Below are 24,863 nucleotides of genomic sequence, written 5' to 3'. Positions count from 1 at the left end.
CTCAGCTATGACTCTACAACACAGAATAATATTCTGCTTGCATAACTCTAGTGAACAGTCAATATACTAAGTAGCCACTAAATTCATTATTAGCTTGACTTAGTCAAATCAAAGTCCTATGGAGCTGTATCCAGTGACCTAACAAATTAATTTTGACGGAAGTAGATCTAATATGCTAGTATATGATCAATCTTGTTATGGGCTTTACACAGTGCTTCCTTTTCTTAGAATGCATACAAAAATAAAAGTCTTGGTTTACTCATAATGAAATTGCTTCTTAAGATTTTAAGAAACAGCTGAAATTGCAAATAGTGTATTACAGTATAAGTGTCAAACCAAATTTAACTGAAATCATTCAGTGTCTTCTCACTGACGTTTACAAGTATTTGTTATAGGCCCATCATTAGTAAAGTAGTTTCTTCATTAATCTCCTATATTTTGAAAATAGTAGTTTATTCCAGTGGAAGACACTCTCTGCTCTTCTGAACAAATACTTGCTGAACACAGAGTTTACAAATTAAAATAACAGTCAGACTGTCAACTTTTTAATATTGTTCACTAAACACTACCTAAAGTTGGTGGCATTCTTTCAGGCAGGCAACACATCTGTCATTTGCATTTCATTGACCTTGAAGCTTACTGGTTAGAGATGAAACTTCACCTATTCAAAGCAAGCTCTTTAAAATAGTCAAACAGATTTTTTTAAAGTGCTTTTCACTTTTTAATTTCCTACTGTTCCTCTTCCACTGAGAAAGCACTGTCTGAACCCAAAGGGATTTCCACATCTAGCTTTCATGCTTTTCGTTGCTACATGGCAGTGACTGCTAGATTGGCAAACAGAATAATTGCCTTTTAGAAATTTCTTTAAGGATGTTAAGAGCATGAACTTCATTCTTTTTAAGTAGCTTCTTCAATAAAAGCTTCAAAACAAAGTCAACTATTGATCTAATTCTTTGAATAAAAAGTTCTCCCCATTTGACAATAGGATTTACTACTGAAGACAAAATGTACATTAATCTTTATTGTCTTCAGTTGAAAAAGGTAGAATTACAGAGTTGCAGCACAAGAAAGATTTGTAATGTCTGTTTGAAATGACGAATCTACATAAATTCATTGACTGACTTAGAATAAAAGCACTCTTTACATCTCTATGTCTTGTCACCTGAATAGAGGTATAATTTAAGCTTTATTTCCTAGTAATACTATTGAAGAACTGTTTAATCTCTACCCACATTTTTTATTTCCTTGTTTGTCTATTGTTGTGATGTATTTTTTTTCCCTAGAAGTAAAAAAGAACATCCAGAATGTCTGTTTACTGCCAGGGGAGCAGGGTGGAAATTTTATCCAGCAAAAACCAACCAACCAAATAACACACACGCACACTGTGTCCCCCCCCCCCCCCCCCAAAACATTTGGCAGAGTTTGTACCAACTTCGCAGATTTTAAACTTCTGTCTTCTACCACTGGGATATCTAATTTGAACTCTAATTTCTAAAGGCAGAGAGATGGGAGAGAAGACAAGAATGTCAATATTGTGTCTGTCACGTGTGTGTACAGCGTTATAAAAACAGCCGCCGTGGGACAGAAACATTTTTTTTCCATTGCCAGCTGCAAGGAGAAGCCGAGCTAGGACGGATACTGCAGGTGCAGTGAAGGGAATCCTTCATGCAGTCATACCTCCGCAGCTTTTAACTAACGTTTCCTTTCCTTACGATAATCGTAGTGGTGTACTTGGCCCTCAGGAATGGACAGGTGAGACCTACCGTGCTGCTCGAGTTGCATGTGGATTTAGGAGACGGGGAAATAAAAATGCAACAAAACCCAGCAAACAAAGGTTCAGCATCCGATAAGACAGAGGTGAAATAAAGCTTGCTCTGCACTGATCACGCATAAGCTACAGCAAAATGTAAAAGCGATGCATACCAAGTACACTGCGGCTACAGAGCCTGGGGTCTCCTTGAAAGCAAGCTCCGTGCAACGTTACCTGAGGCACACGTACGTGAACACACAGAGAAACATTTACACACACACTCGAGCCTTCCCGTACGCGCACACCGCGAGCGCGGCATCCCCTCCCGTGCCCTCGCTCCCGCCCGGCGCTGCCGCTCCCGCACCGCGGTGAACCCGCTCCCGCCGCTCCGCGGCCGCCGGGGGTCCCCATGGGCGAGGGCCGCCAAACAACGCCGCGGGGTACCCCGGGCTCCTCGCAGCAGCCGCCCGGTACGCGCCGGCCACCCTCCTTCCCGGCTCCGGTCACCAATCACCCCCCTGCCCGGCCGCCCTGTCCCTGCGGTGACCGGCGGCAAGGCGGGGATCACGCTCTCGCCTCCGCTCTCCGATGCGGGGGACGGGGCGTGCGGGAGCAGCTCCCTCCCGCTCTCCGCTATCGCCCGGCAGTGGTGCGGCGGCTGCCCCGCTCCCGCCCGCCTCCGCTCCCGCCTCCCCGCAGCGCGCCCGCCCCTCGCCCGGCACCCGGCGCTGCCGGCGGCCGCAGAGGAGCTGCTGCTGCGCTGTGCGGCGCGCAGGGACCGCGGCTGTCTGGGCGGCGTGCGGGAGGGGAGGGAAGGCCGGGGCGGGGGGAGGGAAGGGGAAGTGGAAGGGAAAGGGGGTGTGTGGACGGGGAGGGGGGGGGGAGGGAGAAATCAAATAAATAAATAACCTCCGCACCAATAAGAGAGGCAGCGGCTGCCGAGCAGTCTGGGATCTGATGGGAGAGGTCCTTCCTGGGCTGTATTTGTTTGTTTGTGACTGGAGCTGCAAAGTTCAGAGCCAAACGTGTTGCTTTCCGGCGGCGGCGACCTCCCCGCTTCACCTGCTCCTCTGACGGCTGCCAGCCCGGGTCGGCCCCGCCGCTCTGCGGGCCCTCAGCCCGGCATCCTGCCCGCCGCTGGGGCCGACGGACGGGAAAAAGAGCGCGGGGCTGTGTCTCTCTCCTTTCCCTCCACGGCTGCCGGAGGGACAGCGGACAGGTGAGTGCTTCTTTCCCGCACTTCTGCCCGGCCGGGCGCGGAGGATGCCTCCGCTCCGTAGTCACCTGTCACCGCAGGAGCCGCTCATTCATCAAACTTTGCCTCCTGTCGGCTCCCGCACTCCCTGTCTCGTCTTTTGCAGGAGGGCGACCGCTCGGGGTTAATTGGTTTTGCGCAGAGGGAAGTCGGGGAGGGGGAGAAGGGGGGTCCCACTCTGCGGAGCGCAGCTCAGCCCTTGGCAGGAGAGGGGGCTTGTCCGAACCGCGGGTCTCTGCCGCCGCTCGGGGCCGCCGCCTGGAGCCCCAACGCGAGTTCGCGGAGCGGGGGCGGTGCGGCCGCCCGGCGGAGCGAAGTTCTTTTTGCCCTGCAGGGAACCCGCGGGGCCCGTGCAACAGGCACCGTCCTGCGGAGGCAAAGCGGAGGGCGCCTCGCCCGCCGGCGGAGGGCGACTGGCGGCGCCGCGCAGACCTGTGCCCTTTTAGGTAATTTCGCTTTGTTTCCAGGTCCTCCAAGGGTTTGCCTTGCGGGGAGCCTGTGCCCGGCGGCGGCTTGCGAGAGCCCGGCAGCAGCCCCCAGAGGCACGTCTCCTCCTAGGAGGGAGAGAAACTTGCTGATCCGGAGGAGGGACGGATACGGCGCTTTCCCTTCGTTGCGCGGAAGGTGCGCGCTGGGGCGCCGGGCGGCTTTGACCGCCCGCGGTGGCGGCGCCCCCGGGGAAGGAGGAAGCGAGCGGGGCGCTGCGGGGCGCGGGCGCCCGGCAGGTGGAGCCGTGGGGAGCGGCGGCGGTGATTTATTTCGGCTTAAGCAGCCTTGCGAGCAGAGCCCCGTAGGCGCGGTGCGAAGTGGCCCGGTGCCCCTGAGCCCACACCTCGGCGGCCGGAATGGGTCCGGGATGGGTGGATGCGGCGGGCAGTGCGCGGAGAGAGCCGGGCGGTGCGCGCCTTCCTGCGGCGGCTACAGCTGGAGACGGTGTCCTACGTCGTTAACGTTACCACTGGTCACACGCGTATTTTATCGACCATTGATCGTCTTTCTGTTTGTCACTGTGTGCTGGAAATGATGAGATTCTAGGCGTAGTCTGTCTTAATTAGCACAGAATGTATAAAAGCGTAATTGCTAAAATTATTCAATAGTGGTTAACAATTAAAAGATTATCCCAGTACTCAGCAGCTAGCAAAGAGCAGACTGCACTAATTGGATAGTTAATGACATTTAAATAGGCAAGCTTTCTTAAAATAGTAAGCTCAACTCTTCCAGGGAATTGAATAGAGTGTTAGAATATTTAATAATTGCATTACAATGATGGTAACACTTCTGAAAGGTCTGTGGTTTGAGTTGTTAGTTGGGCAGCAGGACTGGGACAGCCTTTGCCCACTTTTAGAGCACTGGTTAAGGGAAGACTGTATTTTCCTCAATTTTCCTTTTATAGGTAAATATAGCTAAATGCTGCAGAAATTTCTGTGAAACCAAAGTGGAGACAATATTTTGCATATTGTCCAGCGAAATGTTCTTCCATCTTCTACTGATATTATTTGACTGAATTGATAATTGAACTTGAGTTTTATGCTACTAACCACCTAGTATTTGAATTTAATGTCTCTTTATGCCACTTAAACTGATTGAAAATATTTACTGTTTAATATTGTGGAGACAGGATATCAGGTGGTGTAACTACACTCCTCTTGTCATCCTTCAATAACTAAACAGCTAAGGTAGTTGGGTTTTTTTGTAGTAATAACTTTCTAGTGTAAACAGTGTACTTCAGTAACGAAATGATAAATAAATCAGCTTTTGTAGAGTTAAACTTTATTTTCAAAACTCTTGGTTCTCCACATTCCTCATGTTTCTTACCTAACTTGAAAATGTTCTATGAGAAACTAATGCAGTAACTTCATAAACTTGTTGTATTTTGTTGTAAAAGTTTTCTTAGTGTAATAAAGTTGGCATAACAAGAGGCAACACAATATAATCTTCTGCTTGTGGTATATTTTTCCAGAGACAAAATGTTTCCCACTATTTTAATCAAAGACATACTTAAGGAAAATGCCAGAAATTGAATTAAATAAGAGATTACCTTCACAAATTAAATAGAATATTCTATTTTAAGAACTACTGCATATAATAACATATAATTAAAATTGCAAAGAATGTATGGGCTTTTAGATACATATGCTTTATGCAATCTTAAGTTTTGTCACCATCATAGTTTTGTACTCCTTTGAGGGATAAATGAAACGCTGGTCTAAATACTAAAAGAGCTTGGAGTGTGTGTCTCCCAGGTTGATGAAAATGGTGAGCTTCACAAAAGTTATATTTGCAACTGTGAAACTAGTCTGTTTTCTTCTTGTATTGGATGCTGTAGTTGTCCCTAGGAAATCCTTTTGTGTTGTATCCCAACTTTGCTCTTTTCACTATTATAGATACATTTGTCAGACACTTCCTTTATCCTTGCATGCCAAAGTATTCAAATATTTCTTACGAGCATTGCTGCTGACTTCTGAAGTGAATTCCATTCTATGCTGTCCAAATGAGGGTTTCTAAAAATTCAGAATAATAGAACTTTTGGATTTTTCCTCAGTTTCTGTAAAAATGTTAGCATTAAATGGTATTTAATGTTAACACTGCACTTCCTCCAGAACAAAAGTATGACTTTCCACACAGCTGATAAATAGGTAGCTGAATGTATTATCAGAGATTTACAAAACACTGATGTCTTGACATCTGGATTTGTTGTGTGTCTTTAATAAAACATGGACTGTGAGAAAATGCTGTAGAGGGTTGTGGCATTTTTGGGGAGGAAAAAAACTCAACTCTGAAATAGAAGGAATATTAAAAATGTTTTTCATGACATACTGGATTGTATAAAGCTGGCTGGGGAAGGTTGTATTTGTATATTTTCCACATTACATTGTATATTGTATTAAAATGATACCGGCGCAAGTTTTACAAGAGAATTAACTTGGAAAATCCTTCTAATGAAACACAGATACCTTTCTTCTATAACATCTAGATACTTTCCCCCCCAGTCTTTCCTAGTTCTCTATCGGTAAATCTGTGCAAGAAAGTTCCCCAGCATTATTAAGTGTATTCTTCTGTATTGCTTCCAATTTGTAGCGCTTGAAGTCTTTCTTTCACCCTAACATTTGTTATACTGTCGTTAAACTTACTGTCCTTGCTAGGTTGAAAGTACCTTTCTGCTCTTCTGGCACTTCCAAAAAACACATATCAGTGTTTTACACGCAGTCTCTAGAAATGCTGTATTTACTAAACTGACAGGTCAATATGGAAAACTCAATAACTTTAATCTTAGAAAATGCAATTTTAATACGGGGGGGAAAGGAAAGAGGTTCTTAAATCCTGTATAATTACCATACTCACTTTGCTTGTTAAATGAGGAAATGTCAAATTCTAGGCACATGTTTTTGTCATAATAGTAAAGTCATAACAGTAAAATACCCTGTGGTTGACTTTGAAGCTACAGCCTACATTACAACTCATACCAGGTAAAACAGATATTTAAGAAACAGAAGCAAAATATTTATTAATGCCTTGAGGTGAACAGGCTATGTAATTTAGTATATGAGAATATTTATAGTGTAGCTAATAATAATTATTGTCTGTGATAAATGCTGGAATAAGAGTTTTGGGAGACAATACTTTTGGATTTTGTTTTTTTTAAAAATATGTTGGCATAGGTGTGATCTATTTTTTTACATTATAACAGTGTTTTACTGTATTAAAGATAGCAATCAAAGTTAAAACTAATACATTCTATAGGCTTAGCAGAGTCATGGTTTGCAAATTATCAAAATGACTAAAGCGTTAAATTACACTTTTATTTGTGCAATAAAGATAATTTCATACAAGACTTGACTTGCAGCTCTGTTAAGTCATGGATATGTTCTTCTGCATTTGCATTCTGTCATTCAGGTCTGTAAAGAAAACAAGTTTTACACATGGACCTTTTAATTCTGGACTATGAATTAGGAATTAAAGGATAGATAGTGTAAGACTAGGGTTTTTTGAGGACTAATATTTTGTCAGACAGAGAAGACTGTTCTTGGTTTAGCACACACATGCACTGTTATGTATCTTAATATGTGCCTAAGTATGTGCTTTCTGTGAGAAAAGCAGTCTTTTATTTAATTAATCTTAGTGGGAGAACCTGTTTGCTTTACTAACTACATTAGGGATTTAATTTATCTAGTGCCTTGTACCCCTTTTACCTTGTACCCCATCTATTACAAAGACCAAATTTGCAAAGATTTAAAGCAGGGGAAGTGTTTTCTTTACTGTAGCGTCTAGAAAGATCAACATGGAATATCTGCAAATATTTTTCATCTAGAAATATGAATTGAGTCAAAGATTATGGTATTTTGTTAATTCAAATTGTATTTCTGAAGTATTGCATGAAATGTAGTCTGCCTGTGTGCTCTGCTAAAATCTAGGATGCTTGAGAATGTCTCTTCTAGTAGCTGCTAAATGTTCCAGTGTTAATTAAGCAGTAATGTATGTGGAATCGAATGTTATGACACTGTAATGGTCTCCTGTTGAATAAAAGTTCCATGGCTAAGCAAACACACTTTCAGCAAACAAGCGTATTTCAACATTGTCTGTTCAATAGGAAGTGTTTCTGCAAAAGTCTTAAATAATACCCCTTGGAGAAATCTGTTCATCATGTTTGTATTGTATCAGTCTAATGAGAGAAGCATCACTTTCCCTTAATTAGTTGAATGTAGGGACAGTTTACAAAAATCAGGAGGGTCACACACATGGTGGTTCTCTATTCCAAGTCCTTGTCCATACTAATACCCAAGACTTTTGCCAGCTGAAGCTTTTACCTCCTCCAAGGGTAAAAGAAAGCCAGAACGTTGAGCTGTGTTCCAGGATATGCCATCATGTCTGTTTGACAGTGCAAAGCTGCAGCGGGCAGACTTGCAGCCATCTCACTGTATGTGATCTGGACACATGGAATAGTTGAAGTAGAAGCATTTTGAACACAAAATGGGAAGCAGTCAGGTTACTCTTCCCTTCTGATTGACACCTATGCATTAACAGTTCTTCTGTGTATTCAGGAATCATTCCATCTTTAAAGCAGTTTTAAAAATCAAATTGATTTAATCTCAGAAGAAATAGCGACATTCTTGCTGAAGTACTCTATCCGCACCACTCTCTACTTTTTATTGTAAACCTGTTCTTCCTTAGGATGGGGTAACATTGAGATGTTCAAAAGAACATCAGCTATTTCCAAAGGCAGAGAGCAGGGCACGATTGGGAGAAGGCAGCCACCCAGCAAGGATTTATCTACTTTCAGAGCAAGTGAGGTGAGGCAGAATGAAGCATGTGGTAATTGACAGTGGACACTGTCCCTAGGTCGTAGTAGGTGTGAAACTTGTTGAAGTTTGAACTGAAACACCACCAACTCAACTCTGAGAGGCATTATCTTGGCATATATCATACCTTTATGATAGACTGACCATTATCTGTATGATTTCAGATGAAAGCATTTGAACTGTTAGCAAAATTACCTGAAATTGCACTGATTGCAGTGACAACCATCTAATGTCATGAGTGATAAAGTCCATTCAAGCCTTGTTCCTGCAGACTCTACATACATGTTTAATCTGATGGCAAGGCCTGCTTCTATTTTTAGGGCTGCAACTTGATATAACAAGAGATATGAAGCATAATCTTAACAGAAGCAAAGTCTGTTTAATACTTTTTGGTAATTTTTAAAATATTTTTAACTTAAGGGGATAAAATACACAGATGAGAATTGAAAGGTACTAACTGATGGTCTAAGGGGAAATCAAGCTTTGAAGAAAAGAGCGATACTCAATAGAGATTCATAGTTTTTTATTTCAGCAAATCTGCTGCTAATTTAGGGTGCTGGCACAGGATAGTCTGTGAATTAGGTACCATGGGTAGGAAGGTACTGTCTGTTCACTTAAAAGATACTGCTAATTTAATTGGATTTTCAGTTGACTTTCAGACTAAACTGCGAAGGTATTCATAGTCCATTGCAGTAGGAAGTAAAATATGTTCATTTGCAGCTGCAAGACTAATTAATTTTACTTCACTTTGCAAAAGATTTACTGTGGCTTATGTGGCCCTGGGAAAAGGAATTGTAGATTGTTGTAAAGTACTCTAGAATGAAGATTTTATTTTTTTCTTAAATAAAGACTGACTAGTTAGGGCTTACTTCAGCAATAGCTAGGATTATGTACACCAAGGCTAGAATAAGGATTAGGTTTTACCACCTTTCCTTAGACTCACTAGTAAATACTTATAATTTAGGAAGTATTTGCTCAGATATGCTTTCTGATTTGTAATGCAAAAAATGAGGAAGAAACTACAGAAGGAAAATAAGACAAGATTGCATTGACTGATTGGCAAACTAGCAACAGCTGTTACAACAATCAAGGGGGGTGACAAGTAGTTCTTTAGTAGGAACTGGAGGAGGGAGGATTGGATTTAACATGAAGAAAAAAGAGGAGTGATGAAAAGAGAAAACAGTTAAAGAAGGTTTTAAAATACCACCTAGTCAGAAGTTCTTGGGACAAAGAAGTTGGTCAACAAGGGGGAAAAAATGTTTGGATTTTTTTTTTATTTTTAAATTTAAAAAAACCCCACTGTTTTTTTGATAAGACGTAAGTTGGGTATGAAGTTCGTCTCTTGAAGGACCTTGTGATATGCTCTAGAGTTCATGAAGTAAATGTATCTCAAACAGTACAAGGCTTCTTTGGGTTTAAGACAGGCAGGGGAGAATCACTCATATACCTTATGCTGTATGGGCTTGTATTCTTGGAGAACAGGAAGAGCTTTTAGTAATTTCTAAAATTTTCTGCACTTGTTTCCTTTTTATAGACTTTCATTCTACTGTCTTTTTCTCTTTGTTTTCTTTACTTCTGTGATTCAAGAGCATGAGGATCTGAAGATAAAATTGACCTGAACTGAAAACTCCCTGAACCAATAGAATTGACTGTTGCTGTGATCACACTCAATTTCACACTGCTGCCAGTGTTATGTAGAGTAATATTGTGAAGGATTCTGTCAATTTTTGTTTCAGGTGCTAGTTGTCATAATGGTGAAAAGTTATAAGGAAAGTCTCTATCTTCAGAATGGGAAACTTTAATAGTGAAAGAAAATCCGGTATTTTTTCTGAAGCTTTTTTTTTTCATTATAAAACTTTCACATAGAATCTTTTCATTTCTTGACTGACTATCTGCAGTTGATTTTCAAAAACTGTACATGACAGTTGAAACCTTGGTTCTATACATACTTTTCTTGATGGAAAAGTTAAATTGTTCAAACTCTTTGGCTGTTCATTTCTACTCTGTAACAGTCTTCTCAGTTGAATTAATGAGAGGACTATATACTATACAATCTAAACTGAGTAACTCTGTGGTGCAAAAAAAGAAAAAAAGAACCACATGGAATTACTTCATTACCTCCAGATAGTTTTGCTGGTGCAAATGATGGCAGAGTAAGGATGGAGGTGGGATCTGCTTTAGCCACCTTTATCATCAGAAGAAAGATTTGTAGAACATCTACCTCATGCCTGGTATCATCTATACTCTGTAATCAGAAGTCTTTTATCTGCTGTGTTCTTCTATAACAGCTAGAAACCTAGCTAGAGAGAAGGACAGGACTCTTATGCTAGAGGGCATGTGCATTTAATGACTACAAACTCTGTTTTATCCTTTGATGGACATGAAATTCCACTGTCTTGTATGCATTTACATATGCAACACATGATAAAACATCTAACAATATTTGTTGCTATTTGGAACTTTAGAAAATGTAGTTAAACTTCAAGCTTACCAATTTTTCCATTGCCTTTTTTTTTTCTTTCACTCATCCATGCACCATTCTGCCATCTATTTGTTATGGGGAATTTTATGGCTTTCAGATCACTGAGGATCCTATTTGCTATTTATGTATTAATAACTCTTGGTATAGCGTAAGTAGTGTGCAGCTAGCTATTGTAGGTTTTTGCTACAGAAATTCTCTCTTGCTCCTTTTCTTTACTACAATGGCTTTCTCCACCCATCCAGCAAGTCTTCCCTCTTGGTCTTCTATTTTGGTCTCTTCTGTTTCTCAGGTGTGACTGTATTTCTGCTATTACTGTATCTATCTGCGTTTACAACTTGTAATTGAATTCAATGTGGTCAGCCCTGAGTGCTATATCCTGAGCTTTGTGAGTGGCTATACTTTTCTGGGCCTTTGTCTGACTGCCTCATTGCTCTTTACTTCCCCACAGAAATACTCTTAAGTTGATATTTCAGAAGACAAATCTGAGTCTCACACAATCTTTTTTGAGAATAACCTGTAAGTCTGAAAAAAGATTCATTGTGAAACCTATGTGGCAGCCCTTCTTTCTTATGTTTCTCAAAGAAGGAGTAAACCTTCTTTGGAGATACAGAAACTAGATAGTATTTTTAAGATTAAATACAGTCTATTGACCAAAATTGTTTCTTCATTAGTATACAAATTATGATCTATTTAAGAGTTGTGCTCAGCAGTTACACTTGCTAAGAATAACACAAAAAGCATATTGCTCAGGTTTTTTTCCCTGAAAGCCAGTTTGAAGCCAGTGGAAGAAAAGTGTTAGCTGCATGAAAAGCTTGTCAGCTTACCCAGGAAAAAGATGCACACTGGGTACATAGGAATAAGACTATTTCATCACTGTCTTGGTAATTCATCTCAATCTTACTTTTGGGAGGCCACTTCTAAGTTTAATGTCAATTTACATTTCGGTGAATACCTTGTTTCTATTTTTTCACTGCAGTGTAGGTCTCCTTACTTATTACATGACAGTATTTTGAAATGCCTATCATGTTTATAAAGTATCTACAGTGACAAAACATACTCAGTAAAATGTAAGCTGTAGAAAACAATATTGCACACTGAACCTCCAGTAGTTTCATTTCTAGTAAAACAAAAAAACCTCCTCAAGTTATCCTGGATTTTCCTAACACTCTAAGATGATGAATGAATGTCTTTGTCTTTCATGTTAAAGTTTGCCAAGTCTGCACACTGAGGGGACTCAGAAGAGAAATTTAAATCTCAGTAGGAAATCTTTTTGTTTAAAAGCCCTCAATAAACGCAGTAGATGGGGAGAAACTGTTAATGGGGGGAAAACATATGTCATAAGCAAGGTATTTCAGGAATTAGGCATTCAAACCGTTAGCATGAACTTCATTTTTACAAAACAGAAGCTTTCATCTTTGTGCTATCCTCAGTGAAATACCAAAGCTGTCTGGCTAATTCTTTATTAACTGTCTTCTAACTGTTCAAAGGGGGGGTTATGCAATGTAATATGCAGAATTAATATATTGTATGATACCTGTAATTCCTCAAAATGAATAATCAGTCTTTTTCCATTATAATAATTTTTACAAGAAAGTAAAAACATACCGTGACACTGAAAAGTAAAAATTGTATGTACTTTGCTTTCTGTGATACTGCTACTGCAGTTTACTCTCTTTTCCTCAGAACTCTGACAAAAGTTACCAGATACTGCATGTTGCAGATATTACAGCTATAGGTCCTCCATATTTAATATTTTATTGTCACTGCTGTGAAAATGTCTAAACACAAGTAGGTTTTAATGAGAAATTAATTGATGACAAGGGCTTACAGGATTTGAAGGTTGAGTGTGTACAACACATACTTTGACTAGAACTGCTGATAAAAAACTGTGTTGAAAATATCCTTTTCTTCACATTTGACATAATGATCAAATGCTTTGTTCTTTTCAGTTTCCTTCTCAGGACTTCATGAAACCAGCTGTAGTTAAAAGAAATGCCACATTTATTCCAGATATGTAATCCTTCTCTTCTAGTAGTATCTTATCATTAAACCAAATCAAACTCAACAAATGAAAAAACCCATTTGCTTTTTTTTTTAAAAAAGTTGTTATCTATATGTACATATTTTATTAGCGCATTGAACCAGAAATCCACTATGAAAATGCTCAATGTTAAACTGCATTGGACTGGAAGCTAAATTTTTAGTTTTCTTCTTGACCAGTAATTTCATTATTTTAATCTTGGAAACTTTTTTTTCCCCACATTTTTTTGAAGGTATTAAAATGTAAATAAAAAAAAAGATTTAAAGATGTTCTTTAAGTGGAATTCGTTTGTTCTGTAAGTGGATTTAAATTCAAAACTTTTGTAAAATTTCAAGGTGACAGTTTCTAGATCCAATTATGTGACTGTCTGGTTTTCTATCTATCCTCTATATTTTAATTTCTTGTAATGCAGCTGGTAAAAATTTCAATCAAATAAGTTATAATTCTTTTGAATGGGTGAAGGATATGATTTTTTGTATGTTTACTTGAAATAATTTATTTCTCATTTATTTTAACAGTTAACTTGTAAGAAATTAGTGTACTCATTTTTTTATTACTTCAGTGAATTTTGCATCTTCACCAACATTAAATCTTCATGCTTTAAAGTAGCTTGTGAGAAAAGTGCTGTCAGGGAATTTCAGATTCAACTAATTTTATTTCCAGTGCACTCTTTTTTGGAGGGGAAGTTAACTTTTGGACAGAATGTGAAAACCTATGGAAAGAATTTTATCCTTACTTAATTTTCTTTCCATTTTTTGATGATTTGATATAGAAAAGGCCAGTGGAAGCCTCATTCCCTTTTACTGTGCGTTAAAAGAGCTAAATGTAACCTTTGTCACTGAGTTCAGGAGAGCTCTTATACAAAGTAATTTTCTACTAAATCAAAAGCTTCTGGTAGTCAATAATCGCTTTATGTAATGGACATATATATTACCTTGTAGCTCAATTATCATATAAAGATGCTTTATTGTGAAGAATTTTCCTGGTTTGGCCAGTTATTTGGTTGAAATCCAGCAATGCGGTGCATCAATTTCTTGGTATCTGGGTTGTCAGGTAATGACTGGCTCTTTAGTCCTCTCAATCTGTCATTGATACTTTCTCAATGACATAATGGTAAAATTGTTACTATGCAGGTTTGGGAAGCTAATTTAATCTGATTTACAATCTGAATAGTTTTGTCTCTTGTTTACTAGGTACCCTTTAATTGCTTTATAATGTCACTTTTAATACTGATTTACAAGATACTTTGCTTTCTGTCTCACTTTGCTCTCTTTATTCAATACTGTGCCGAAGCCAGTGTGCAGATGAGCTGAAGACTCTCTTTCTTAATAAATGTATATTTGTCAATAGCTACCTTTATTTTGTATTGTCTGAATTTTTCTGGATACACCAAGTATGCTCAGGCATGCATTTTAATTCAGTGAAATTAAGCAGTCTGATCTAGTCTGCCTAGTTAGAGCATTTCAGCTCTCTGTGCTTTGTGGAAAAATTGTCTGTCTTTTGAGGTATGGTCAGAAGACTAACTGCTCCTTGAGAGGCCACAGTAAGCTGGTGAATAGAAAATGTCAAGTGTACAACATTTTGTCTGAAATCCCACATCTCTATAGGGTTTGGAAGACTGATTCAGGGCTGTACATTAGAAGTATCTCTTCATTCAGTAGCCAGAAATCTAGTGTTCTTTTTATAGGGGTAGACACCTACGTGAGAGGTGCTTATTCTCTTTAAAAGGACAGTAACAGTGATTGCAGGTGCCTCATAGTGCTTAGGGTTGCACAGACAGTGGGAACACCAATCTCAGTCTGCCATCTTCAATCAATAACTCCTGTGTCCTACAGAAATAACAGGTTAGTTGTGCAAAAAGTAATTTTGAGAGGGAAATAACCGAAGAGCATTGCTCTGGGATGCCGTGAATATGAGAGGAAGCCTTGGATGCACCAATGAATTGCTTTTGCTTTTTTTCCATTACATAGTTATTGGGTCAACAGATAAATCCTGCGAGCAGGAACTAGAATCCAGGTTTCAACCCAGGGAAGTTTTAAATCTGTTGATTGCTAAGGTTGTAGACATACAGGCATTCAATGTCAGAACTGGATATAAAAGATCTGGCATTTAGGCATTGTTAGTGAATGTCAACTATTGTACTTGAAGAATGATAGCTTTAGAAATAAGTGACGTATATAAGCCATTTTCTATTATCACAATGTTCTTACACGCTTTACAACAACAGAATGTATTTTTTTATTTAATGTGTCAGAGAATGTTACAGTTATAATTTTGGCTAGCAGAGAACTTTGACAGGGAACTTGAAGGGAATTCTGGGGTTCAAACAACCATGTAGATCAAACAACTATATCTTACCAGGAAAAACATCATAGAAGGGTTTCTGTGCTGTTTTATTGTCAAATGATAATGTTTAGCAAACTGCTAATAAAAAGGAAGAAAATTAAGACTATTGGGAGCCTGTATAGTGGCAGTCCTACCAAAAAGCTCTAAGTAATACACACAAGTAATTTAAAAAGATACTGAAAAGAAGCTGTGAATCTAAACTCCATGGTGGTAATGTGTGTCCCCCATACTCACATAGTGAGTAGTAAATTCCTTCTGTATTTCTAAAATGATATGTGGAGGTGAAAATATATCTCCAGTCAGTTCTCAGTCATGGCACATACAGTGGAGTATCTTACCCACTTTGATATGATCATTTACTCTGTTACATCTGTGTGTGCTTAAGCTTCAAATATAAAGCAAGATAATTTTTTCCTAATTACCAAAACACGAAGGAGGTTCAGTTTATAAGCCATAACAAAAAAGCTAAGTATTGTTTATTTCTCTTTATAATAGTAAAGAACTATGCTTTTAAGATGAATGAGTATAGTCTTCATAAAATTCATCTCCCTTACTATGGATGAATGCGTGTAAAGTAAAATGATGACTTGCTTTTTGTAGGGAGTAGGTGTTAAAGGCTTCTAAGGCATCATTATCCTATAACCACAGTAATAAGTATTCATAAGGATAGTGGTAAACAATTTTAAAGAATCAAGTTTGGAAGTCTAAAAAAGGGTTTCCTCTTAGTGTTTCAGATTAAGCCCTTTTCTTACATGAACATTACTCTTTGCAGAAAGGTTTAGTTAAGTGGAGGCAAAAATACCCTGCAATGCAGGGAGCCTTAAAATGGCACACTGGAAGTGTGCCAGCCGGTTTAGTAGAGGTAATATCTACGTTTCACAAATTGTAAGTAAGAACTAAAGAGATACTGATTATTGCCAATATAAGGATCAACTATGAAGTGTCCTGGATATCAATGAGACAAAAGCTCCCTGCTGTTCTTTGTCTGAAGGGTGGCTTTTTCAGTAGCATTTCAAAAGTGGTCCCAGGGTACTTCTTCCTCTTTCACAAGTTAGCTTGGAAATCTAATAAGCAGGGACCGTTTTGATACATTATGGGAGGAAAACATTGAGTCTGTTTTAGAGCAGAATCGAAGTAACAAACCTACAATTATGGGAAATTCTGATATATATTTTTAGGTGCTTACTTTGGAATAGCCAGAGTGTGTGTGAATAAAAAATCAACTGTTATATTATTAGGTTTATCTTTGACATAAATTTGTACGTAGTATGGCAGTATTTTTAGTGAATAACACTGAGGGTGTGAGGATCTAGAGCAAGCAAGTTTGTTGTTTCACTTGCATATGGCAATTATTTTACAATATCTGTTACATGTCTATCATTCAAATGCCTAAATTTAATAATATATTGCTACACAGAAATACTGTGTGTCACTGCTGATAACAATTATGTAATTGACATTTTGCACTTGAAATACGTAAAGTTATGTTACTGGAAATCATACTCTCCTAAACATGGGTAAATTTTTTCTGAAAAGTTAGTATATGTTAGGTCAGGATTATGACATGGCATTTAAGCCTCAACCTGTTTTTTCACTTTGTCTGAGTATCCTAACAGCATTTTTTGTGGATTTCCAAGTTACTGGCAAAATCTACAACAGTTTCGGTTTGTGCATATAATTTTACTGTTTGAATGCAAGCCACTAAAACTACCTCTGTAAATTGGTATATTGCAAATGCTTGTTCCATCTAGCATGATGTCTGTCATCATTTTGACATATTACTCAGTACAGAGATCTAAAGTTTACTGGATCTTAAGGAAGTTACAGGCTGGGGGCAAACGAAGAAAGGACTGCACTTTTACTTGTTACCTTTTATTGTTCTAGAACAGTATATCTACATTACATTTTGTGCATCAGTGGTGAGTTTGAGTGAATACTGTAGAACTTCAAGACAAATTTGTACTACAAGTGTGCCCCAACTTGCCAATAGAGGTGTATACTAGAGCAGCACACTGTCCTTAGGGAGCAGGTGATGTTAAAAAGTTGTGAATACTGAAAAATAGAAGAAAAACCTTGCTAGATACCACTGGCTCCACTAGCTCTCAAAGATTTTTTTTGGTGGGGGGAGTTTGCTATAAATTTACTGCTTGGGGAGTTTTCAAAAAATGTACTAGTTCTGACTCAGGCATATAGAATGAGACAAGGCTGGAGCATGCCATTGTTTCAACAGACCTGAAAATGTAACATTTTTCAGAAAGTTGCTAGATTAGTTTTTTTTTCCCCAACCTAGACAATAGATTCAAGATCCCAACAAAGGGGAGCTAGACAGTCTTCTGATACCTAAAAGGTAATTATAAGGAAAATGCAGGCTCTCTCCTCATGACAATGTAAAGTGATAGGACAAGGCAACAGGCCCTGGTGCTTCAGGAAAAATTCTTTTTGGATGCAAGACCATGAGAACAAACTTGGAAATAGATTGCCCAGATTGGTGGGATCCCCTTCACTGAAAATAAAATTCAAGCCTCAGCTCTGAGCTTGACAGGACTCTAGACAACCTAAAGTCCTGTGTTCTATAAAAAGTTGGACCAGATGATCTCCAGAGGCGCCTTCCAACACCATCTTGTCTAGTTCAAGAGTATAGTCTTACTAAAGCCTAAGGTGTTCCTTCCATATTTCTGCGTAAAGGGAATTAGGAATTTGCCTTCTTTCTCTAAAAAGACAAAATGCTAAAGAGTGGTTGATTTTCTAGAGCATTGTTTTGTTTGCTGTTCAGTAATTCACACTCAGTATCCTATAGTATACACACTGTCATTATTTGGATACTCTTTATTTATGAGTATATAGAGGGCTGGGGCAAAAGGAGACAACCTTGATCAGATAAAGTACCAGGTGCAGAACAGGAAGTGGAAACAGAACATAGGCTTATAATCAGGTATTTTCTTATCCATAGAGGAAACTGTATATATTTATTTTGTCTTGTAGGTGGAAGAGTTAAGCAACTGCATGTTGCGTGTCAGACTCAGTGTACATAATTTTGGTTCAGGACTGATGGGTAACTCTCAGTTTATAAGGAATGTATTTTGTGTAGCTGTAAAGATGAGTGTTTACACTGTGGAATACTTTTAAGGAAGGAATAAGGTCCTCAAGAAGATTGATGTGTATTGACACTGTGACGCAGGAAAAACATGGGTTTTGGTGGGGGACAGGGTTTGTTCTGAGTAGCTCTGAGGTGTGCTTTTGTGAGTGGGTTGTCTGGTTTTTAAGGGAGTTTTATATGGATTTATTAATTTGTTTTTGTGAAAAAGTATGTGAGGGTGTTCAAAGGTGAAAGCACTGCAGAGACTGCCAGGATTATATATTGTGCTGTCTGTCTAGGATGGTACATGCTATGCTCTGTGTGGTGTGTATCAACATTGTTGGTCTACAGTGGGCTTCAGAAAAATCTTGGAAATGGTGCCTAGATTTCCTCTTAGAAGCAGATGAAATTACTAGATTACCTTCAAACAAACTCTGTGCGAATATGAAGGTCATTCTTCTCCAGCACATCATCAAATTTTTACTTTGGAATCCTAAATTTCAAATGTACTAAAACTGTTATAGATTTATGTTGTATACTTAGAGAATAAACCTGGACTAACCTTTGAGGTCCAAGCAATGTGCAGCTACTTGTGCACACCTGAAGAATCAAAGTAGGCCTGATGAGCTGTTTGTCTTTTTTTTTTTTTTTTTTGGAAAAGGAATAGTATGTGTCTCCTCAAGGAATTCAAGATGAATGCACCAATGAAACAAACAAAAAGTGGCTTTGAAATTCTCTAGAATTATCCAGAATCTTCTATAGAGGAGTACATTTATCTTTTGGGTATTCAGATGATAAGCCGATTTTCTTTTATGTGGTCTTTATTTCTTTTGATGAGTGGTTCTTCTGAATTGGGAAACAGGCTTTTCATTGTTTTCAGACTCTGGAAAATTAGTGAAAGTGTGATTTATGCAAGTTTCTGGAATGCTTGTCACAGTTTAGAAATGGCACTCCCAAATTTACTACTCCCACTAAAAACAAAAACACAAACTGTTCCCCTCCCCTCTCAGTGGGAGACAGGTGTGCAAGTTTCGAGCTGGCTTCCCGCCAAGTCCCCGAAACTCGACAACAAGGACCCGCCTCCCAGAGAGGGAAAAGAAAAAAAAACCAAGCAGCCAAAGCTATAGCAAATATATATATATATATATATATATATATATATACATATTACATATTACATATGAGACAGATACACAAAAGGAGAATACCACACACCAGAAGGGGGGGGGGAAGGCAAACTAGCAAAAATCTCACCACTTCCCTTCGAACAGGCAGGATGGCTAGACACGGCCCAAGGCTCTCCCCTCACACGTGGCAGATAACGGTAGTCACTGTAGGCCTCGGCTCCAGATAAACCAGACCAAAACAGGGACCCACCGTTCTTGAACCTCGCCGGAAAGGAAGAGAGCGAGATGCCTCCCGCTGGCTTTATTTATACCTCAAGTTACGTAAAGGAATAGCATGGAATACTTCCGTGATCACTTTTCTAGTTCCTTCCTGGTTACAAGTTGGTCTCCAGGAAGGCCTAGAGTGAAACCACCACAACAGGAAAGGCAGAGTTTATGGGCTGAGATAAGAACAATTTACTGGAAACAGCAATGAGATAAGAAAACTAATAGTAACAGCAACAATACTAATAACAACAGTGTACAAAAGAGAGGGTGATTTACATGCAAAATTCTCACCGACAGGACAATGCAAAACAATGGCAGACAGACCCTCTGTGTGCCACCTTTCTCCCCATGGCAAGCCACACTTCTTCTTCTTGGAAGTGAGAATCCCTTACTTCTGCCCCCCAGTGGTGATGTGAGGTTTACAGAATGACAACCTACTGCAAATTAGCCCTGTCCTTGGCCGACGCCAGGACAATAGGTTAACTTTGGATGTAACTATGCATGATAGTGTCTAGATGTATTATATGAGGAAGTATGGCCCTTTAATTTCTTTCCTCTGAAATTATTACTAAGTGATTGACTGAAGTTATTCATGCATCTGCTCTTTATTTCTCATGTAAATATTCTAGGTCATCTTATATTAAGAAAGCCTTAAATATTTACTAGCCATGTAAATCTTACTGCCTAGTATAGCAGTTTCAGGTGGTCTAGTAAAAAAAATTAGTTATGACTCCACTATGTAATGGTACTCCAACTATCCAAAGATTCTGTAATGCTTGCATATACTCATTGTATATGCATGTTTGTGTGTGTATGTAATTATTCCTAAAATATTTCAATAATTTCTGCAAGCAGTGAAAACTTGTAAAGTTCTGCCATACGCTTCTGCCAGCCTGTTCATAAATTCTACCACTGAGACCTTTTAGTCAGTAACAAGTTATATACTTCATGATCTTATAATCAGTGGGCACCAACTGATCCTTGCATAAAGCCAATTTGAGTGATTCCTATGAAAAACTATCTGTATGTACTTCTATCAGAAGTCAGTTTTCTTCTGCTACCTCCTGCAATTTATTGGCACAAATCTGTAAAGCAGAGTGGAGTGATCCAATGTCTTCTGCCTAATACCATGCACCTGGGCTGGCCAAGTTTAGGAGGAAGATACTATAATTTCTTTCTGACAGAAACATCCTGAGGGTGCACACTTAATCCATTGCAGTGAGAAACTGGAATGACTGTTTCCTGAGATATTGTAATCAGTATGGACTGCATTAATGTCTCTCAATTGCTCCTTTTCTGTGTCTTCAGGAACCCAGATGTCATATTTTTGTCAGAGCTGCGTATTAGGGTCATTGGAAGAAAGTATGCTCATGCAGTCCTGATTGACTTAGCAATTAAAAAGAAAAAACTATTTTTAAACAACAGAGGTAATTGCTCAGCTGTGCTGGGATCCAAATTAATATCTCAGCTAGTTATTAAAAGGTAGGCAGTTTAGCGGCATTGTTATAGCTTGTAGAGGAAGGTGGTTTATAGGAAGAGTTGCTTATTTTGGGTAAAATACCAAAAAAGTTAATTATGCATGAAAAGTATTTTTTTAAAAACAGATAAGCCTGAAGCCCCAGAGAAGAGTTTGAAAATGTCCTTCTGAAGATATAAATTTTACGTTTCTCAAGAAGGAAGTATCATACAAAACGAGAAAGGGATTTGACACAATTAAACATGAACATGCATTGATTTATTTAGAGATGAAAATTAATTGAAATTTTGTTTAAACCATACTGTTTGGAATACAAAATAAGAACACAGCTTGGCAAAGGTACACGTGACTTGCATCAGTAATTTTTGTTGATTTTAGTTGGAATTCTGAAAGGCTTATCTGCTTGATTATCTTTTCCTTTAAAATGTAGAGATTAGGAGAACTGCAGTTTTCTTTTTTTTTTTGTGGATGGTTGTTGTCCCTTTTACTTTTTTAAGCAAACAGGAGGAATTCTATAAATACATCAGGAGCACGCTTCACTGGCAGGCAGATCTTAAGGGCTACTTACAACTTGATTGAAACACTGCATTCTATGAAGGGTAACATAGTTATTCTCTATCTATAACATCCCAGGACTTGAAATGAAAAATATAGTGAGCTTCTGCACAGTTCTGTATTTAAATATAAGGAAGTTACATAAATAATTTCAAGGAAAAAGTTAGCAACAATACAGAAGAAAACACTAAATAAATCAGTGAATATAACAGTTCATGAGAACTGCGGACTTGATGCTTCCGGATAACTGTCTCTGGAATTATTGCTTGATCAATCAGCCATGTAGAACTCTCGTTAGGACTTAGTGTCTGCAGTTTGTCCCACTGAATATAGCGGTGCCTTCTCGCATCATAGATAAAAGCACAATGTGAATAATTATAGAATAGTCAGACACTTGTCCCAAAGCTGTTTGATTATTACCTTACTCTTACATGAGGAAGTTCTCTGATAACTCTAAAACTTATAGTCCATTTAAACTGTTCAGATGTCTGGTAGCCTACACTGAAAAAAATCAGTTGAAACTTTGGCATGTGCTAACAGTGCTTATGTTTGGCTAACTCAGAAATTGCCAAAGATATGTCTGTAGTGACGTGGTATATCAGTTTAGTCATTAATAGCAGACCTTTTTTTGTTATTCCCACAGCTAATGTCGTGTGCCAGGATTTCAGGAAAAATGAACAAGTGTATGGGCAAAATTCTAGTCCCACTTAAGTCCACAGGAGAATTCATAACTTCCTTGAAGCTGGACTAATTTAGTAGTTGTTTTTCTCATATTTATTGTGCTCCCACAAATTATTATTAAAATAAGAAGATAGAAAATGCCATACAGTTACATAATGGACTTGATATGGAGCAAGGCTGGACTGTTTTGATCTATTTATATTCAAGTTACAGCAGACTACTTAACTGTAGGATGTTTGATTGTGGTAAACTAAGAGACAGTCACAGTGAATAATATGCTGCTATCTTCTAGATTAACTATTTTCACAGAATCATAGAATATGCTGAGTTGGAAGGGACCCACAAGGAACATCAAGTCCAACTGCTGGCCCTGCACAGGACCATCCCCAAGAGTCACACCATGTGCCTGAGAGCATTGCCCAAACTCTGTCAGGCTTGATGCTGTGACCAGTTCACTGAGAAGCCTGTTCCATTTCCCAACCAATCTCTGGGTGAAGAACCTTTCTCTAATATCCAACCTAAACCTTCTCTGACTCAATTTCAGGCCATTCCCTCGGGTCCTGTCACAGGTCACTACAGAGAAGAGATCAGTGCCTACCTGTCCTCTTCACCTCATGAGGAAGCTGTAGACTGCATTGAGGTCTCCCCTCAATCTCCTCTTCTCCAGGCTGAACAGACCAAGTGACCTCAGCCGCTCCTCATACGGCTTCCCCTCAAAGTCCTTCACCATCTTCATTGCCCTCCTTTGGACACTCTCTAAAAGCTTAATATCTTTCTTATATTGTGGTGCCCAAAACTGCACACAATATTCAAGGTGAGGCTGCCCCAATGCAGAGCAGAGCGGGACAATCCCCTCCCTCACACAAGGTGATGCTTTGCCTGATGGCCCCTCGGACACAGTTGGCCCTCCTGGCTGCCAGGGCACTGCTGACTCAGATTCAACTTGCCATCGACCAGGACCCCCATGTCCCTTTCCCAGCACTGCTTTCCAGCATTTCATTCCCCAGTCTGTACATACATCCACGGTTGCCCATCCTATGTGCAGAAAATGGCACTTCCTTCCTCTTCCTTTACCAGTGTTGGCTTGCTCAAAAAAATGAAAATGAAGTTAGGAAAAACAGAGGAAATACTGTCTGTTCATTAAATAATGTCGATCCAGACATCTTGGATTATTTTTCATGCATTCAGGCAAAAAGATCAATCAGCAGTTGCCAGTTTTTGCTACCATGGTGTTTCTTTTCCCCTCCAGATTATTTTCTGCTGAAAACACAAATGCATATTGTGTTACTGTTTTCTTTGTAGGAAGAAATAAAGTGTCTGGGATGCCTTTATAAGTTTCCTGGGAACTTGGGAAAACATTTTTTTTATAGAAGAGTGTTTGCCTATTTTTCATTTATTTATTTTTTTAACAAGGTAACTGAGTAGGAAGAAGAATACCAGTTTATCCATTAAAGAAGAGATGACACTTATGACAAATGATGGATATTTTTGTATAATAAAAGGGTTTAGGAAGCCTACTGAAGTTTTCGAATTTTTTTTTTTTCACTCCATGCAGGAGTAAAACTTTTCTCCTTCAAGGAGAAAGACAGGTGACAAATTTGATCAGTCTTTTGTAGATCTTTGTTCTGCAGAAAAGAATGGGAGATGCCTAATGTTTTCAGTTTTTTGATCCAAAGAGAGATGTTTGAGTTGTGAATTGACATCACTCTTGCAAGTATTCATCGTAGAACTGTCTGATAAAAAAAAAAATCAAGATTCAAATCCTATGAAAGGTCAGTGCTATCTAAAAAAAGAAAACTGAAGAATGCAAAAATATGTAATAGAAGAAACAACTGGAAAAGCTAAATGTTTTTCAAAAGGCTACTCTAGAAAGCAAAATACTTAATCCTCAATCCACTGAGAGTAAGGTCTGTTTGCTGCTTCTAGGCAAAGCCAGACTTGATGAGCAGATGGCATACTAATCATTATGTACCAATCCCACTTTTTTCCTTTGCCCTCCCGATTTGTTCACCTTTCCAACACCTCATTTTGCCACCCACCTCCATTGTTTTACTAAATTCAGGAAATAGGAAGGAAAGGTGGAACTTAATTATGACTAGAGATTCTGGTTACAACAGTCATTCATCCAAAAAAACGTATCAAATACCCTTTTCCCCCACTCAAAATGTTGGGTGATGAACAAATACATTTTTGGTTTTTTTTCTGGTTTACTATCTTGCAAATCTTTTATGTTTAAGGCTTAAACCAAAATGACAGAGAAGAAAAGTTCCTCCTATTCATCTTTCTAATATCAAGGATGGGATTCTTTTCAGATGTGAATAAAGCACTTTAAACTCATAAATATAGCTATATTTAATTAATCGTTACAGGATTAGAGAAGGGTCAAGTGTGATGTTTTGGGGTGGTAAAGGAAATTTCAGCAGTAATGAAACCTCTTCATGTTGTCTAGATTAAACGTTGATATAATATTTAGTATATAGTCCTGCTAGGACAACTTTTGTTTGGTTTT

General features: G+C 38.9%; 1 long non-coding RNA gene across 1 annotated transcript in view; it reads left to right on the top strand.

Moving 5' to 3' along the window:
- Window positions 1–2,655: 2,655 nt before the first annotated feature.
- Window positions 2,656–24,863, top strand: part of LOC127472357 (uncharacterized) — a 325,449-nt gene continuing 303,241 nt past the window's right edge. Inside the window, exon 1 of the long non-coding RNA XR_007904974.1 lies at window positions 2,656–2,969. This is a non-coding gene — a long non-coding RNA (uncharacterized LOC127472357). The remainder of the gene's footprint in view (window positions 2,970–24,863) is intronic.

Source organism: Manacus candei, unplaced genomic scaffold, assembly GCF_025592945.1.
Source record: "Manacus candei isolate 608988 ecotype Guabito, Panama unplaced genomic scaffold, ASM2559294v1 h1tg000028l, whole genome shotgun sequence".
Taxonomy (NCBI): Eukaryota; Metazoa; Chordata; class Aves; order Passeriformes; family Pipridae; genus Manacus; species Manacus candei.
The sequence above is the reverse complement of the archived record's forward strand: the minus strand, read 5'-3'. Positions and strand labels throughout refer to the sequence as shown.